At 47.4% G+C, this 20,295-nt stretch overlaps 2 protein-coding genes and 1 long non-coding RNA gene across 3 annotated transcripts in view; all 3 read right to left on the bottom strand.

Annotated features, from left to right (window-relative positions):
• LOC121003516 (zinc finger protein 208-like) overlaps window positions 1-20,295 on the bottom strand; it is a 2,651,670-nt gene that overhangs the window by 2,192,969 nt on the left and 438,406 nt on the right. The gene's annotated exons all lie outside the window — the stretch shown is intronic.
• Window positions 1-20,295, bottom strand: part of LOC121003537 (zinc finger protein OZF-like) — a 1,338,071-nt gene that overhangs the window by 260,130 nt on the left and 1,057,646 nt on the right. The gene's annotated exons all lie outside the window — the stretch shown is intronic.
• On the bottom strand, window positions 1,017-4,081 carry LOC121003588. The gene is made up of 3 exons (XR_005779529.1): window positions 4,024-4,081; window positions 1,155-1,304; window positions 1,017-1,074 (listed from the first exon to the last, which is right to left on the bottom strand). It is a non-coding gene; the product is annotated as an uncharacterized LOC121003588 (long non-coding RNA).

Raw genomic sequence — 20,295 nt, forward strand, 5'->3', positions numbered from 1 at the left:
TTTTGTGCTGCAAAAATATAGCGCTATAGATTTTTTTAATTGAAGCACAATTTCTGTAACTTACCCCTAAGTCACTTCTATGTTTGACCAAATATAGCCGTTAAATTTTTAAGTTGAGAATTTTGTATGGCCCCTGAACGATGTTACAAATATCCAAATGGCCCTCGACAGCAAAAAGGTTCCCACCCCTGCTGTAAGGGGTGCAGTTACTACTGGGCCTAGGAGCCTGAGGGGGCCCAAGACCCTTCTGCCACATAAGAAGACACCGGTACTATACAAAGTTCATGCAGGTCAAGTTACATCTCTGGCTGGAGGGAAGGGGTAGGGTCAAGAATTTGGCAGGGGATGAAATTTCAATTTTCGCCTCAGGCTATGAGCTTCCCTGCCCCTGGCCACAAAGCATTGAGGGAAAGGAGACCAAGCTGAACTCTTGCACCAGGGCACATGAGCCTTTAGCTACATCCCTGAATATTATATTATACTCTATTCAAGTAAGAAGGATGACTTGCATCTACAGTACATGTGCTAGAATAGAATCCGTGGTATGATCTTGGTACTGCCATTCTGACAGTAAGGAGACACCAGGAGACTGCAGCCTAGACTACAAAACCTTTGAAGATAATGATGCATTTATCTGCTGATGTTCATGTTCAAGCTGACAATCCGAGCACAACTTTGATCATTTGTAGTATTGAATGGTCCCGGCCTAAGATCTCTCAGAAAACTGTTCTGCCACTCTTGCGCAACCACAAAAGATCTGCAGCAGTTCACAGAGAAGGCCATCTAAAAAGTCTCTACAGGCAGAAAATAGTGAGAAGATCCAGACAACATGTAACGTCTATGGTCAGCTGTAATCCTGCCATCTCCATCTTTCTCATTATACAAGGATAAAACATATAATACTGGTGGATAAAACAAGATCATCACAGTCTTCTACAGATCATAGGGGACATTTCATGAGACCTTTATCTCTATCTACCTGATCATCCTGTGGGACATTGTGATGTTCTTCTGAACCATCCTGTGTAAGAAGAGGACTGGGACATCTCTCCGGTGTTGTTATCTCTTCCTTAACTGTAGGAAACACATCCAGTGACTGAATTCATTCCTTACATACAGATAATGAGAGGTGTGCATTTAGTCATGTCTACTACCTGGTGATATGAGGGGCCGGTGATCCTCCATCATGATGCCATTGTATCCATCTACCCGATCATCCCGTAGGACATAGTGATGTTCTTCTGAATTATCCTGTGGAAGAAGAGGACTGGGACATCTCTCAGGTGATGTTCTCTCTTCCTTAACTGTCGGTATTTCAGAATCCGGATTAGATCGGATGGTAAGCCATGTTGTCTTAGGTATAAATCTTGGGGCACATTTATCAAGACTGGTGTTTTAAATGCAGTTCTTAAAGCCCTAAGCTGGCGCTGGTTCCTCCTAAGTTATGAAGAGGCGCAGGCACCCCCCCCTACCTTCGCCGTCCACGCTACACCCACAATTGTAGACCTGGCATGGAGTAGGGCGAATTCGCAGAGAGCGGCGCTACTAACCGTTGCACCGACATCTGCCCCTTTAAATAATAGGCTTATTTCAGAATAGTAAAGGACACCCCTTGTGTTTACACCTCAAAAAGGAGGTTAGCTAAAAAGTTAATCACCATTTTGAAGTGAATACTGAAAATAGAGGCCTTTAAAGGGGTTCTCCAGGAATAAAAAAAATATAAATACTTAAATATTACTTTGTAATAAATATATTCGCAAATACCTTCCATTACTTAGAAAGGCTTGTTATGTCTAGGGAGCAATCATTAGGAGAAATAAAATGGCCACCGTCCTATCAGTACACACAAAACCTGTCCTAATCACACAGGAGGACAAGTTACTTCTGAACACTGAGCTATAGAACTGCCTCATCCTCCTCTCTGCTTTACTTGTCAGGAATCATGATCCTGAATACAGGTGAATCTGTGTGGGAATGGAGATAATGAGGAGACAAGAGAGGAGGGTGAGGAGGGGTAATGAGCACCAGCACTTGTTTACAGTCTCCATTACCACAGCCTGTCCTGTCCGTCCTCTCTGTACTTCATGTCTCCTCATAAACTAAATTCCCCAGAGATTCATCTAAAAGTTCTTATCTGTATTTAGGATCATAATCCCTGACAAGTAGACAGGAGGAGGAGGCAGCTCTTTGCACCTGTTGTAAAATAACTTGTCCTGCTGTGTCGTTAGGACAGGTTTTGTGTGAACTAATGGGACTACGGCCATTTTGTTTCCCCTGATGATTGCTCCCCAGACAAAATGAGCCATTATAAATAATCTAAGTTATTTGAGAATATATTTATAATAAAGTAATATTCAAGTATTTTCATTTTCCTAATTCCCGGAGAACCCCTTTAAGCCATTGAAAATGTTATGATGGAATGGTTACCTTTAGAAAGCAGATAATATTTGCACTAGAAGTTGAAGCCTTGGCCAAGATAAATGTATTTGTCTATTAAAACTAACCATTTACATGTTTATGATCATGATCGATCCTTGGTGTTGGACAGGTGATAAATCAAAGAGCCTATCTTGGTTTTATGGACCATGGGGCTCTTTGGAAAGAAAAATGGAGATCGGTACTTGAATTGGAGAGGATTAATGAAAGTCCCCAGGAACAAATTATTTATGCAAGAAGAGATCGTGATAAGGAACTTTTATCCAATTAGAAGCTGTTGTCGGTGTAACTTGTGTAGATCTATGGTTACGTATAATGATGATGGAATGATGGAATCTGTGTGTAAAACACTGAAGTCTACGTACAGCGACACACTGCGGAAAACTTGAATTAAAATATGAATTATTCCTTTGTTCTCTGAGGTATAAAGGACGGTGGCTGCTTTTTACCACGGCTGTAATTCACTTCCATTTACCTCTTATGCCATAATCTAAGTTTTACATTGACTTCAATGCTTGTTTTGCTGCTCTTGTTTCTGAATAAGGCCTCATTCACACGTCAGTGTTCGGTCACTGATTTCCATCAGAGATTTTGAGCCAAAACCAGGTGAGGCTCTAAACACAGAACAGGTACAGATCTTTCCCCTATACCTTGTCATGAACCAGCAGGTGTGAACCCAAAGTGCCACGTGTCCTACCTCCTCACAGTACCCCTGATGGTGAGGATAGACTTTCCAAAGAAGAACACCAGGTCGCGACCTCTTGAGAAGGAGGTACCTGATCAAGGTACCAGAGGTACAGACGTAGTCAGCAGGCCAAGCCGTAACCATGAACAACAGTGCAGGACCCAAGGATGAGGCAAAGTCAAACAAGCAATAGGTCCGGGCAGGCTGCACATTTACAAGTCAAGCAATCCAGATTGGCAACAGGAGAATCAAGGCAAGCAGGCAGAGATCAAACAGGTAGAGGAGTCCAGAAACACAAGCACAGGTCAGATACACAGGGAGACTAGCAGAGATATCAGCAACCTTTGCAGGACACAAGAACCTTGACGCTCAGGCACCTGGGAAGGGGGCTGAGCCACTTATTTATGTGCAGGAGGGCTAGGATTGGTCAGCAAGGTCATATGATCTAACCCATAAAGCACAGGAAGTGACGTGCCCTAAAGGAAGTGCTACAGACAACAACCTGTAAGCATGCTGTGCTCAGGGCTGGAAGGAACTGCGGAGCGGATCCTAGGACTGACAATGCATGTAAGGACAGAGCTCAGGACTGCAGCGGTGAATGTGGAAACACTGGCAGTAGATCACCGCTGAATGCGGAGCCCGGAACCACGGCGATAAACAGGGGAACATTAGCAGCCGCTGTTACATATCTTATGTGTGTGGAGGCTCAAATCCTGGTTTTGGATCACAATCACTGATGAAAATCACTGACGTGTGAATGAGGCTTAAACAAAAGAATCTTCTGAGGAAGAAGTTGCTTCAAAAGATTTTTGTTTCCAACAGTATGAAACACATCCAGTGACTGAATGAATTGCTCACATACAGATAATGAGAGGACATGTGTATTTAGTCATGTCTATTACCTGGTGATGTGAGGGGCCGGTGATCCTCCATCATGATGTCCTTGTACAGATCTTTGTGTCCTTTTACATACTCCCACTCCTCCATGGAGAAATAGACTGTGACATCCTGACACCTTATAGGAACCTGACAACACAATGATACAGTCATCACTCCGATCCCTTCATAGCATTTCTGTATAATGTCCCAGCATTCCCAGCAGTGTCACCTCTCCAGTCAGCAGCTCAATCATCTTGTTGGTGAGTTCTAGGATCTTCTCTCTATTGATTTCCTCATGGATCAGGTAGTGAGGTGGAGGCCACGTGATTGGGCTCAGGGTTCTTCCCCAATCTTCAGACACAGGGGCCTGACAGCGCTTACTAGAGGTCTTCTTCACTACTGTGTAGTCCTGGTTATGGAAAGACACAGTAATACATATCACTCTATACATCTCCAGAGTCCCTCACCTCTCCAGTCATGTCCATCTGTTAGTAACATAGATAAGATGATGTAATGTGACATCATCAGAATCTCTCACCTCGCCAGTAAGCCAGAAAAGGATCTCTAGGGTGAGATTTATTATACTCTCTGCCATCTTGTCCCTGTCCTTGTCCATCCTTGTTGGGTCAATCAGGAGAAGGGTCTTATATAGAAGATCTCCACTGAGCAGATCCTATATTGTAGGAACCTGAATGGAAAGAAGATTAGACAATAGAAAATCCTATGTAAAATACAATTACTGGACATAATAAAAAGGAGACATCGGAGGAGATAATAAAGTATAGATGTTGTGTTCTCTCTTATTATAGTGATCAAAACATGCGTGAGGTCAAGACAGTTTCATGGTATGTCACACCTTCACATGACCCTACAGTCAATAGAAGACGTCATCAGTGATGCCAGTATGAACAGCACGAGACCGCTATAGACCATCATAGGCCTTAATGGTCAGGTGATATACATACCGCCATCAGAGCTCCAACCAATGTTGTCGTTGCAGTGATGTAAACAGACTGAAGGAGACCACAGGAGCCTCAGTGCTGGAGCAGTGGAGGATTCTATAGGTCCAATCAGGGTAATTATAAAACACTGCGGAATATGTTGGCGATATATAAATAAAAGATTATTATTATTACTATCTAGATGGACATTGGGTTGGCAGATTTGGTTTATGACAGCTCCTCACGACCACACAGATGTTGCAGTTGAATAGATTTATTTTTAGGAAGCAGCATGATGAAATACAGCGGTCCTTGAAGGGTTTCTCCGGCATGTACTAAGGATAGGTCATCAATAAGAGATCAATATAGAAGTCTAACTCCCAACACCCATAAACAATCAGCAGGTGGCGCTTATACAGATACTGCACACCTAGATGCAATTCACTCAGAAGCAGGGGGCGTATCACTTCTGTAAAACCTGCCACCACTGTATTGCTGTGATGTCCATTTCCTTACTTCACACTATGTTTGTTTTAGCTTTGGAGCTCACAGAAAAGATAAGGAGGAGAAAAATCACAATTACAGAAAGTTAGGGGTCTCCTACAATCTTCAGAAGCAGTATAGAAGCAGGTTCTCAGGATCAGGATCTCAGCTAGCTCTGACTCGCCCCCATTTCCTGTTTGCGGTCTTGTGAGTCTATGTTACTGGGGACGGATCTTGTCTGACAACAAGCAGCGGACGGCAACTTAGGTGGAAGTGAGAACCTAGTGTCCATGATTTTACAGCTTTTTTTCAGGTGGATGAAGGCAGATTTTTTTTTTAATGAAATGATCTATAAATTTGTTATTTACACCATTGTGTGAAAGTACAGCGAGTATTTATGACTACCCTCCACCACCACGGCGGTGCACTAGGCACTGTATAAGGAACCGCTCTGCACCTTCGTGGGTTATGGTGGTCACTAACTTTCTGTGATCTCAGCGTCCTTCAGCTACAAGCATACAATGTGCACCTCGCATGGTAAACAGCGTCAAATACAGTTCTAGTCTGAACAAGTCTCTAAGGATCGCTCAGAACTAACTGCACCTGCAACTAGGGGCTTAAGCAAATCAACCTTCAGATAGTAGATCCAAAGTAGATTTGTTTAAAAACATAGTTTTTAATGCTATTTCTGTACAGCATTAAAATGTATTGGCTCCGCATAGGTAAAATTCTTATCGTCCGAACTCGCACGAAACTTCTGTGAATTACTTCTGTATTTATAACTGCATCTTTAAAAACATTTTAAAATAGGAATCCGAGGGCGTGGCCTACCGCAGCATGGAGTAGGACGCGAGTCAGACCGCTCCTGCTTGAATCCTGAAACATCGTAGAGATTGCAGCCTTCTGGTGGTAAGAAAACCACTGGTAAGAGTCCCAGAAGACGGCAGATCCCTCTGGAACACTTAGTGGAGGAGGACAACCTGCCGAAGAGGGGGGAAGAGCGGCGCAAGCACAGATAGGTCGGTGGGCAGCCAAGATGGTGCGGGAATTGAGGAGGAGGAAGAAAGACAGGAGGCGGCGAGTAGCAGCACGCCTTAGCAAATATGCCAGGGTAGTAGAAGGGGCAAATGACTGGTCACAGACCGATGGTGCTGGAGATAATTCCTCCTCTGAGCAAGAGGATCACTCCACAGATGAAGAGGGGGTGAACAACAAAGACTGCCAAGTCTCTATACCCCGAATAAAAGCCCAGGATAAAGCAAACCCTCACAAACATCCTGAAAAAGAAATTACCCTTAAAGATATCATTAAAGCAGTAGCTAGCTGCAATAGTACCTTAAAAGCCCTCAACCTCCAAGTAGGTGGCCTGAGAGAAAATATATCCCTGATCAGGCATAACATGCATAAAATCAATGAAAGAACTTCCATGCTTGAAATAAAGAGAGTGTCAGAGATGGAAGATAAAACCAGGCCTCTTAAGATGGTGGCCAAAATGACTGCAAGAGATGAAGCGGCACTGTTTGCTAAGACGGACGATCTGGAAAATCGATCACACCGTAATAACATCAGAATAGTGGGGGTGCCGGAAAAAAAAGAGGGGACAAATGCCACAGAATATATTGAAAAATGGTTGCACCAGATATTTCAGGACAAAGGACTGTCTTCATTATATGCTGTAGAAAGAGCTCATCGGGTGCCCACAAGACCACTGCCTCCTGGTAGACCACCAAGACCTATCCTGGCCAAAATACAACATTTTAAGGACAGGGATACCATTCTGAGGCAGTCACGTGACAACGTGGACCTGGTCATCAATGGAGCACAAATTTCCATCCTTCCGGACTATTCCACAGAGGTCCAAAAGAAGAGGACAAAGTTCCTGGGCGTCAAGAAAAGGCTTAGGAATCTACAAATTCCGTACTCCATGTTATTCCCGGCCAAAACGGGTTGTGGTGCTAGGATCTACCCAGTTCTTTGAGGACCCAGAAGAGGCGGCACATTGGCTGGACTGCCATGAAAATCAATTAAGAGCACGAGACAAGGATGCCTGAGAAGATCTCTGGAAATTGTCTGTTTCAATAATGTCATTTTGTCAGTTCCACTGATGGGACTTTGCGAATACTAACAAGCTATCGGTTCCTCTGATGCAGGAGCGTGAGTAATGCACAGAAAGTGCAGCTCAAGGAATGTTTTTAGGTTATATCTGGCTCCTAAGAGCATTTAAGAGTTGTAAGGTTAAATATGCTGGTTCAAAAAGTGGGAATCTCTGTTAAGGAGAGCCCTAGGAAAGAGTTGATTCGGAATGTTTTCTGTGGGAACACTGGAATTAGACAACAGATCCATTGGCACTGCACAATACCCCTCTTCCTCCTGCAAGTGCAGCTCCAGACACTATTCAGTGTGTCCCCTGGTCAGGAGGTGCTCAGCTGGTGTCAGATATTGGTAATTCACACACAACAGAAGAAAATACTCCGGCGGCACGCACAGATCAACGTTTTAATTTGCTTTATTAACCACGGGTCAGGAGCAGACACGATACAGTGCAACTAAACGAACAGGCAGCAGCCAGAGTATTTTCTTCTGTTGTATGTGAATTACCAATTTTCTGTGGGAACAGATCTGTTACTCGGGAAGGGGGAGAGGGTTGGTACTCACTCCGGAAAGCCTATAGGCCAGACTTTACAATAAATGTTAGTGCAGCATCTACCCTTAATGCTGGGAAAACATGTTAAGTCTGACTTTTCCCATCACTCCTTGCTTGGGATAGTTTCATTTGGTCTTGGAAGAGCTGGAGTGTTGTTCGTGTTGAAGTCCTGTTCATCCTTCATCCTCTGAAGTTAAGTGTTCCGCTTGTCGTGTTTTGCATTCCCCCTTGCCTGGTTGTTTACTAGGCCTCAGTGAGACGCTAGGTGGTGGTCTCTGCCCTGTCATTATCTTTAGGGCATCTGAGGGTCACCAGGGTTTTCTAGGTTCCCGTGTATAGGTATCTCTACCATCGAGAGGTGCCCATACGGATAGGAGTTAGGGCCAGAAGCAGGGTTTTATAGGTGGTGACCCTTTTCTTCCCTAACGGTGAGGCCTAGTGTCTTTCCCCTTCCTTCTTGATTGTCTTTTGGTGTTCAGCCCTACTACATCCGTGACACCGAGACTCCGTGGATGTTGGTAGGAGACTACAACTGCACACCGAATGACCGGTTGGATAGATGTAGGGTGGAGGGAAATGGAAGATCCCCCGGAAGCTCGGCATTGTGTAACATCATGACAGAGGTGGGATTAATGGATATATGGAGACTGAGACACCCGACAGAACGTAAATATTCTTGTAGCTCGTCTACATATTGTTCCCTATGTCAGTTAGATTTAGCATTGGTGAACGATAGAATGCTTCCGTATGTTCATTCCTGCGATTACCTTCCCAGATCAATTTAGGACCATTCTGTACTAAGGGTGGAGCTGGATCTTGGGAGGAATAGAGTGGGGCCGAAATTATGGAAATGTAATGCGAATTGGATAAAAATTATGGAAGACCTGACACATATAACAGAATCCCTTAAAGAATACTTTATTTTTTATACAGGTACTACATGCCTTCATGTGGTCTGGGATGCTATGAAAGCCTATTTGAGGGGGTTACTAATTATATCTATTAGTGCACATAAAACTAGATCTAAAACAGCGGATTATAGAGTCCACAAGGAAGTTGAGGAGGCGGAGAGGGCAGTTGGGATTGCACCCTCACAGGACACCTGTAGGGTATTAAAAGAAGTACAAGAACAGTTGAGATATCACCTCTTGAAGGTAGCAGATAGAAAACGTGTCTTTTATAAACAACGCACATTTGCACAAGGTGAGAGTGTAGGACACACACTATCGTTTTTTTCCAGGGCCCAACAAGGACCAACATGTATAGTGGAACTTCTGAATCCCCAGAGGACGTCTTGCACAAGTACAGAGGAAATGCTGGGGGTATTGCAGAGATTCTACTCCTCGTTGTATACCTCCAAGTATGCGAATTCTGAGGAGGAGGTAGTACAATTTCTTAGGGGGGGGGGGGTGGATTTGCCCACACTTTCGGAAGAGAAAAGGGACCAACTAGAAACGCCCATTACCATGGATGAATTGGTGGATAGCTTGAAGGACATGGCTAATGACAAAGCCCGGGTGGAGACATATAAGAGATTTCAGGATATACTGTTACCAGAATTATTGAAGGTCTTTAATTTTTCATGGGAGGTGGGCTGTCTTCCGGCATCTATGCAGGAGGCACTTATAGTAGGGATACCAAAACCAGGGAAGCATCCACGATTACCTGACTCATACAGGCCTATATCCCTACTAACATCAGATGTTAAGTTGTTATCAAAAGTTCTGGCAAAAAGATTATCTAAAGGTTATACTGAGCATAATTCATCCGGACCAAACAGGCTTTATGCCCCAGAAATCTACAGCTATTAACATTCGCAGATTATATACCAGCTCACAAATCCCAGCAGACAACTGTGGAGATATCGCCGTTCTGTCGCTTGACGCCGCTAAGGCCTTCGACAGTGTAGAGTAGAGGTACCTTTGGGAGACGTTGAGATGCATGGGCTTTGGTCAGCGGTTTATTAAGTGGATACAGTTCCTCTACTCTAATCGAAGGGTGCGTATTAGGGTGAATGGGAGCGTGTCCAACTACATCCAACTGGCAAAGGGAACTAGGCAGGGGTTCCCACTGTCCCCTCTTCATTTTGCTATAGCAACTGAGCCCTTGGCGGCGGCAGTGTGTAAGTCCCCAAACATTAAAGGTTTCCAATATGGCCGGATAAATAACAAAATTGCGTTATACGCTGATGACACTGTTATTCCTGGGGGATACGACGTCTTCACTATCGGCGACTATGTCTCTGTTTGGTTATCTGTCAGGACTAACGATTAATTGGCAAAAATCGGCATGGATGCCTATAGATGACCAGGCGAAATCTGAGGTTATCATAGCCCATAATATCCCATGTGTAAATAATATAAAATATTTAGGAATTTTAAAGAATTGAACTTATCCCCCCTGCTTGCGCAGTTTAGAAAAAAAGCTAAAGCATGGAATCTTTTTCTGCCCATAGTGGGCAGAGTAAATCTCCTTAAGATGGTAATGATGCCACAACTTTTATACGTGCTTCATAACACCCCGATCTGGCTACCTTTAGACAGATTCCATAAAATTAACTATCTTTAGGGAGCCTATATGGAGAGAAACCCAACCAAGGATCAAACTTGAAACATTACAATATTCTAAAAAGACCGGGGGATTGGCAGTACCAAATCCATGGATTTACTACCTAGCAGCACAGTGTCAGCATTTTAAGGAATGGAAAGATTATACACTGACAGACATGACTAGCCGGATTTTACAGCAGAAATTGGGGAAGAAGGATTTAATGTGGATACTGGAAGGGGAGGGGGAGCATACGCTGGCAGATAATATCCCTCTGATAGGCCTTATGGAAAGAGTCTGGATGAAGGTCAAGCAGCTGAGAGGGGTGATGGGCGTCAGTGAGTTGGCCCCAATTTGGAACAACTCTCGGCTTCCGGAATTTCTTTCTCTGTCAGGTTTTCAGGGATGGGAAAATAACGGAATTCATAGGATAGGCGATTTGGTAGAAGATGGGGTGTTCAAAGCATTTACGAATATACAAGAGAAATTTTCTAATTCCTCAAACAAGGTTTTATCTCTACCTACAGAAACGCCATAAAGAAAAAAAAAAAGATACTTGCATTGTGAAATTAGACACGGCTCAAAAATTAATCCTTATAGGGAACGAAAAGAGAGATTTGATATTTATGCGCTATACATTGCTACTGGACAAGTTTCTGATCTCTCATCCGTTAACTAGAATGAAAAAGTGGGAGGAAGATGTGGGAGGGATAGGGCAGGGACAGTGGGAGGATATTTTAGAGGCGATACCGTGAACAGGGAAAGCTGTGCCAACTCTACGTCATTCATAGAGAGTATACAAAACGCTAGTATTTCTAAAACATATTGGGGTCAGAATGAACGCGTGCTGCCCAAGGTGTTCTACGGAACCAGCTGACTTGATCCACACGATATGGAAGTGTCAATGTCTGGATAGGTTCTGGTCGGGGGTACTAGAGATCATACACCAAAACATGGCAGTTAGGCTAGACAGGGACCCCAAAATATGTATTCTGGGTTATGTCTCTCAAATAGGGACTGATGAGTATAGTAAGATCGCAGTATGTAGCCAGGAAACTGATGTCATTACACTGGATACAGACTAGCCCCCCGACCTTAGAATAATTTATGGGCAAAGTCAATGATATGTTGATCTGTGAAAAAGCTATTTTCCTGAAAAGAGGGTGTCCGCCAAAAAAAATTAGAAAGAATGGAGTAATTGGTTATCCAATAGACACATTAGATTCTAGAAGTGGGAAGGTGTCGCATGCAGGCCGGAAAGAGTACAAAGGGTGGGGGGTGGGGGAGTATTTCATGTATGTTTTATATGCTATATTATATACAAAATTACAATACACAATGTACATCTTGAACAAATTTATTTTTCTGTATTATGACATAATATTGTTTCTACTGTATACAGCTTTGTAATATTGACAAATAAAAAAGAGATTTGATTAAAAAAAAAATATATATAAATAATTATATATATATATATATATATATATATATATATATATATATATATATATATATATAAAAATAAGTCCGAAGTCGGGTTTGGTACTGGCTTCTGATTCCTATTTGAAAATGTTTTTAAAAACACAGTAATTCACCGAAGTCTTGCGCGATACGACTTTTGCCTACATGGAGCCAATACATTTTAATGTTTAAAGTTTTTGAGCGAACGCCTCGTTGGAACAGAAACTGCACAACAATAAAATCCCACCACTTTATCAGCGCTCCAATAAAAATACGTGTTATATCCGTATAAAGCCACTTATCTAAAGAAATGTATCTATAACATGATGGGCAGTGCACCTACCGTCACATGGTGCACCCTGCTGGATACTGCCGCCTGCTCCCACTCAGTATAATGGGGTCCGGCAGAGATCCGGGGTCTACACAACTAATACCGATGCACGCAGAATAATCTGTCCGGCCGATTCCTGGCATTCTCTGGTGTGAACGTGGCCTTACCCGATGCCCTGCCCCTGCACTCTGCAGTACCTCCGCCGCACTGCGCAGCCGATGGAAAAAAGACTCCGCAGACAGAGGTGGAATATGAACCCTTTAAGCCTCCATGATATACAGATTCGTCATGTCTGCAAACTGTCACCTTGTCTATGTACATGGTGACAGTGCTGAGATCATGGCTGTTACACACAGCCAGCGATGTCAGCTAACCGACCCGGGACCAATGAGATCTTCTGGACGTGTCTTCTATATAACACCCCCTCCTCCAGTCCACGTCTCTGAGATCTCCTGGATAGGTCTTCTATATAACGCCCCCTCCTCCAGTCCACGTCTCTGAGATCTCCTGGATATGTCTTCTATATAACGCCCCCTCCTCCAGCCCACATCTCTGAGATCTCCTGGATATGTCTTCTATATAACGCCCCCTGTTCCAGTCCACGTTTCTGAGATCTCCTGGATATGTCTTCTATATAACGCCCCCTGCTCCAGTCCACATCTCTGAGATCTCCTGGATATGTCTTCTATATAAGGCCCCCTCCTCCAGTCCACATCTCTGAGATCTCCTAGATAGGTCTTCTATATAACGCCCCCTCCTCCAGTCCACATCTCTGAGATCTCCTGGATATGTCTTCTATATAACGCCCCCTCCTCCAGTCCACATCTCTGAGATCTCCTGGATATGTCTTCTATATAACACCCCCTGCTCCAGTCCACATCTCTGAGATCTCCTGGATATGTCTTCTATATAACGCCCCCTGCTCCAGACCACGTCTCTGATATCTCCTGGATATGTCTTCTATATAACGCCCCCTGCTCCAGTCCACGTCTCTGAGATCTCCTGGATATGTCTTCTATATAACACCCCCTGCTCCAGTCCACATCTCTGAGATCTCCTGGATATGTCTTCTATATAACGCCCCCTGCTCCAGACCACGTCTCTGATATCTCCTGGATATGTCTTCTATATATAACGCCCCCTGCTCCAGTCCACGTCTCTGAGATCTCCTGGATATGTCTTCTATATAACGCCCCCTCCTCCAGTCCACGTCTCTGAGATCTCCTGGATATGTCTTCTATATAACGCCCCCTCCTCCAGTCCACGTCTCTGAGATCTCCTGGATATGTCTTCTATAGAAGCCTGCGTGCTTACTTCCTCATTTATGTTCTCAGGAACCTGTTGATTACCAGCAGACAGATCTACGGATCTTTCTGGCTGTGGAGTCTTAACTAGAGATTAGCAAATTTTATATTTTGAAATTCGCTCACACTTCGTTTATTGGAAAAAGGTGAATTGCGTTATGGATTCAGTTACAACGGACCATAATGCAATTCTATAACGGAATACATAACGGAATGTCTATAGAGGCGTTCCATTATTCATTCCGTCATAATAGAAGTCTATGGGCTGCAAAAAGGCATTCCGTCATAGAATTGCTTTATGGTCTGTGGTAACGGAATGGTAGCGACTAAACTCCAGACACGAAACGGACCTTCTGACGTCACACTATCACGTGACCTTTCTAGGTCACGTGGGTTGGCAGCCAACGCGCGCTTCTATTTCAGTGCTGCTACCAATACAGTAGGAAGGTTAGGCATGGCTGTTCTGCGCACCAGCGTCTTTAGCACTGACAGGGGGAGAGTGTCTGACTGAGAGGTACATGTGAAGCCTGTGGAGGGGGCTGACAATTCTGTGAGGGGGGACTGTCCTGTGGGATTGTATGATGGTGTGGGATCGTATGATGGGGGGGACTATGGTGTGGGATTGAATGGGGGCAGACTGTCCTGTGGGATTGTATGATAGGGGGGTTCTATGGTGTGGGATCGTATGATGGGGGGCTCTATGGTGTGGGATCGTATGATGGGGGGGCTCTATGGTGTGGGATCGTATGATGGGGGGGCTCTATGGTGTGGGATTGAATGGGGGGGGGCTGCCGTGTGAGATTGTATGATGGGGGGGGGGCTGCCGTGTGGGATTGTATGATGGGGGGGGCTGCCGTGTGGGATTGTATGATGGGGGGGGGGCGTGTGGGATTGTATGATGGGGGGCTGCCGCCGTGTGGGATTGTATGATGGGGGGCTGCCGCCGTGTGGGATTGTATGATGGGGGGCTGCCGCCGTGTGGGATTGTATGATGGGGGGCTGCCGCCGTGTGGGATTGTATGATGCGGGGCTGCCGTGTGGGATTGTATGATGCGGGGGGGGGGACGACTGCCGTGTGAGATGTATGATGGGGGGGCTGCGACTGCCGTGTGAGATGTATGATGGGGGGCTGCCATGTGGGATGGGGGGGGACTACGGTGTGAGAGGGGGGCTGCCATGGGGGATGGGGGAATGCCGTGTGACATTGTATGATGGGGGGGACTATGGTGTGGGATTGGATGGGGGGGCTGCTGTGTGGGATTGTATGATGGGGGGCTGCCATGGGGGGGGGACTATGGTGTGGGATCTTATGATGGGGCTGCCATGTGGGATGGGGGGGCTGCCATGGGGGGGGAGACTATGGTGTGGGATGGGGGGCTACGGTGTGGGATTGTATGATGGGGGCTACAGTGTGGGATTGTATGATGGGGGGCTACAGTGTGGGATTGTATGATGGGGGGGCTGCCGTGTGGGATTGTATGAAGGGGGGGGGGGCTGCCGTGTGGGATTGTATGATGGGGGGGGCTGCCGTGTGGGATTGTATGATGGGGGGGCTGCCGTGTGGAATTGTATGATGGGGGGGGGGCTGCCGTGTGGAATTGTATGATGGGGGGGGGGCTGCCGTGTGGGATTGTATGATGGGGGGGGGGGCTGCCGTGTGGGATTGTATGATGGGGGGGGGCTGCCGTGTGGGATTGTATGATGGGGGGGGGGGGCTGCCGTGTGGGATTGTATGATGGGGGGGGGCTGCCGCCGTGTGGGATTGTATGATGGGGGGGGGCTGCCGTGTGAGAGGGGCTGCCATGTGGGATGGGGGGGGGAGACTACGGTGTGAGATTGTATTATGGGGGGCTGCCGTGTGGGATTGTATTCTTGGGGGGTTGTGTAATATTGTATGCGGGGGGGTCCCGTGAAATATTGTATGCAGGGGGGGGGGGGTGGTCCCGTGTAATATTGTATGCGGGGGGGGGGGGGGGGGTGGTCCCGTATATTATTGTATGCAGGGGGGGGCCCCGTATATATTATTGTATGCAGGGGGGGGGCCCCGTATATATTATTGTATGCAGGGGGGGGGCCCCGTATATATTATTGTATGCAGGGGGGGGGGCCCCGTATATATTATTGTATGCAGGGGGGGGGGGGCCCGTATATTATTGTATGCAGGGGGGGGGCCCGTATATTATTGTATGCAGGGGGGGGGGCCGTATATTATTGTATGCAGGGGGGGCCCGTATATTATTGTATGCAGGGGGGGGGCCGTATATTATTGTATGCAGGGGGGGGGGGCATTGTAATATTGGATGCGGGGGGGGGGCATTGTAATATTGGATGCGGGGGGGGTGCTGCGTGATTTGGTATGTGGAGGGGCGCAGTGTGATTTTGTTTGCGGGCTGCTATCTGGGGGGCCACGTTGTATGTCACATGTTTTACTAAATAGAACAGGTTTTCATCTTCTCCGCACCTGATATTTATTCTTCTATATAACGCCCCCTGCTCCAGTCCACGTCTCTGAGATCTCCTGGATATGTCTTCTATATAACGCCCCCTGCTCCAGTCCACGTCTCTGAGATCTCCTGGATATGTCTTCTATATAACACCCCCTGCTCCAGTCCATGTCTGAGATCTCCTGGATATGTCTTCTATATAACGCCCCCTGCTCCAGTCCACGTCTCTGAGATCTCCTGGATATGTCTTCTATATAACGCCCCCTGCTCCAGTCCACGTCTCTGAGATCTCCTGGATATGTCTTCTATATAACGCCCCCTGCTCCAGTCCACGTCTCTGAGATCTCCTGGATATGTCTTCTATATAATGCCCCCTGCTCCAGTCCACGTCTCTGAGATCTCCAGGATATGTCTTCTATATAACGCCCCCTGCTCCAGTCCACGTCTCTGAGATCTCCTGGATATGTCTTCTATATAACGCCCCCTGCTCCAGTCCACGTCTCTGAGATCTCCTGGATATGTCTTCTATATAACACCCCCTGCTCCAGTCCATGTCTGAGATCTCCTGGATATGTCTTCTATATAACGCCCCCTGCTCCAGTCCACGTCTCTGAGATCTCCTGGATATGTCTTCTATATAACGCCCCCTGCTCCAGTCCACGTCTCTGAGATCTCCTGGATATGTCTTCTATATAACAGCCCCTGCTCCAGTCCACATCTCTGAGATCTCCTGGATATGTCTTCTATATAACGCCCCCTGCTCCAGACCACGTCTCTGATATCTCCTGGATATGTCTTCTATATAACGCCCCCTCCTCCAGTCCACGTCTCTGAGATCTCCTGGATATGTCTTCTATATAACGCCCCCTCCTCCAGTCCACGTCTCTGAGATCTCCTGGATATGTCTTCTATAGAAGCCTGCGTGCTTACTTCCTCATTTATGTTCTCAGGAACCTGTTGATTACCAGCAGACAGATCTACGGATCTTTCTGGCTGTGGAGTCTTAACTAGAGATTAGCAAATTTTATATTTTGAAATTCGCTCACACTTCGTTTATTGGAAAAAGGTGAATTGCGTTATGGATTCAGTTACAACGGACCATAATGCAATTCTATAACGGAATACATAACGGAATGTCTATAGAGGCGTTCCATTATTCATTCCGTCATAATAGAAGTCTATGGGCTGCAAAAAGGCATTCCGTCATAGAATTGCTTTATGGTCTGTGGTAACGGAATGGTAGCGACTAAACTCCAGACACGAAACGGACCTTCTGACGTCACACTATCACGTGACCTTTCTAGGTCACGTGGGTTGGCAGCCAACGCGCGCTTCTATTTCAGTGCTGCTACCATTACAGTAGGAAGGTTAGGCATGGCTGTTCTGCGCACCAGCGTCTTTAGCACTGACAGGGGGAGAGTGTCTGACTGAGAGGTACATGTGAAGCCTGTGGAGGGGGCTGACAATTCTGTGAGGGGGGACTGTCCTGTGGGATTGTATGATGGTGTGGGATCGTATGATGGGGGGGACTATGGTGTGGGATTGAATGGGGGGGGGACTGTCCTGTGGGATTGTATGATAGGGGGGTTCTATGGTGTGGGATCGTATGATGGGGGGCTCTATGGTGTGGGATCGTATGATGGGGGGGGTTCTATGGTGTGGGATCGTATGATGGGGGGCTCTATGGTGTGGGATCGTATGATGGGGGGGGCTCTATGGTGTGGGATCGTATGATGGGGGGGCTCTATGGTGTGGGATCGTATGATGGGGGGGGCTCTATGGTGTGGGATCGTATGATGGGGGGGGCTCTATGGTGTGGGATCGTATGATGGGGGGGGCTCTATGGTGTGGGATCGTATGATGGGGGGGCTCTATGGTGTGGGATCGTATGATGGGGGGGGCTCTATGGTGTGGGATCGTATGATGGGGGGGCTCTATGGTGTGGGATCGTATGATGGGGGGGCTCTATGGTGTGGGATCGTATGATGGGGGGGCTCTATGGTGTGGGATTGAATGGGGGGGGGCTGCCGTGTGAGATTGTATGATGGGGGGGGGGGCTGCCGTGTGGGATTGTATGATGGGGGGGGCGGCTGCCGTGTGGGATTGTATGATGGGGGGGAGCTGCCGTGTGGGATTGTATGATGGGGGGGGCGTGTGGGATTGTATGGGGGGGGGCTGCCGCCGTGTGGGATTGTATGGGGGGGGCTGCCGCCGTGTGGGATTGTATGATGGGGGGCTGCCGCCGTGTGGGATTGTATGATGGGGGGCTGCCGCCGTGTGGGATTGTATGATGGGGGGCTGCCGCCGTGTGGGATTGTATGATGGGGGGCTGCCGCCGTGTGGGATTGTATGATGGGGGGCTGCCGTGTGGGATTGTATGATGCGGGGCTGCCGTGTGGGATTGTATGATGCGGGGCTGCCGTGTGGGATTGTATGATGCGGGGGGGGGGGGGGGGGACTGCCGTGTGAGATGTATGATGGGGGGGCTGCGACTGCCGTGTGAGATGTATGATGGGGGGCTGCCATGTGGGATGGGGGGGGACTACGGTGTGAGAGGGGGGCTGCCATGGGGGGGGGGGGACTGCCGTGTGACATTGTATGATGGGGGGGACTATGGTGTGGGATTGGATGGGGGGGGCTGCTGTGTGGGATTGTATGATGGGGGGCTGCCATGGGGGGGGGGGGGACTATGGTGTGGGATCTTATGATGGGGCTGCCATGTGGGATGGGGGGGCGACTATGGTGTGGGATTGTATGATGGGGGCTACAGTGTGGAATTGTATGATGGGGGGCTACAGTGTGGGATTGTATGATGGGGGCTACAGTGTGGGATTGTATGAAGGGGGGGGGCTGCCGTGTGGGATTGTATGATGGGGGGGGCTGCCGTGTGGGATTGTATGATGGGGGGGGGGGGGCTGCCGTGTGGGATTGTATGATGGGGGGGGGGGGGGCTGCCGTGTGGGATTGTATGATGGGGGGGGGGCTGCCGTGTGGGATTGTATGATGGGGGGGGGGCTGCCGTGTGGGATTGTATGATGGGGGGGGGGCTGCCGTGTGGGATTGTATGATGGGGGGGGGGGCTGCCGTGTGGGATTGTATGATGGGGGGGGGCTGCCGTGTGGGATTGTATGATGGGGGGGGGCTGCCGTGTGGGATTGTATGATGGGGGGGGGCTGCCGTGTGGGATTGTATGATGGGGGGGGCTGCCGCCGTGTGGGATTGTATGAGGGGGGGGGGCTGCCGTGTGAGAGGGGCTGCCATGTGGGATGGGGGGGGGAGACTACGGTGTGAGATTGTATTATGGGGGGCTGCCGTGTGGGATTGTATTCTTGGGGGGTTGTGTAATATTGTATGCGGGGGGGTCCCGTGAAATATTGTATGCAGGGGGGGTCCCGTGTAATATTGTATGCGGGGGGGGGGTGGTCCGGTATATTATTGTATGCAGGGGGGGGCCCCGTATATATTATTGTATGCAGGGGGGGGGGGCCCGTATATATTATTGTATGCAGGGGGGGGGCCCCGTATATATTATTGTATGCAGGGGGGGCCCCGTATATATTATTGTATGCAGGGGGGGGGGCCCCGTATATTATTGTATGCAGGGGGGGGGGCCCGTATATTATTGTATGCAGGGGGGGGGGCCCGTATATTATTGTATGCGGGGGGGGGGCCCCGTATATTATTGTATGCAGGGGGGGGCCGTATATTATTGTATGCAGGGGGGGGGCCCGTATATTATTGTATGCAGGGGGGGGGGCATTGTAATATTGGATGCAGGGGGGGGGCATTGTAATATTGGATGCGGGGGGGGGGTGCTGCGTGATTTGGTATGTGGAGGGGCGCAGTGTGATTTTGTTTGCGGGCTGCTATCTGGGGGGCCACGTTGTATGTCACATGTTTTACTAAATAGAACAGGTTTTCATCTTCTCCGCACCTGATATTTATTCTTATATATTTTCTACTGTACAAGTCAAAGTGAAAGCTGCAGGTTTTACTGTTTTTAATAAAAACTTATTGTTGAACCCAAAAAAATGTATTCTATATTTTTATGTTCATTTCTCTATTTTTTTTTATTATTTTTTATTGCAGTTCTTCTGTATTCTCGGCGCTTGTAGCTGTGCATAGAGACGGACGCAGACG

This window comes from Bufo bufo, chromosome 6 (assembly GCF_905171765.1).
Source record: "Bufo bufo chromosome 6, aBufBuf1.1, whole genome shotgun sequence".
In the NCBI taxonomy this organism is placed as follows: Eukaryota; Metazoa; Chordata; class Amphibia; order Anura; family Bufonidae; genus Bufo; species Bufo bufo.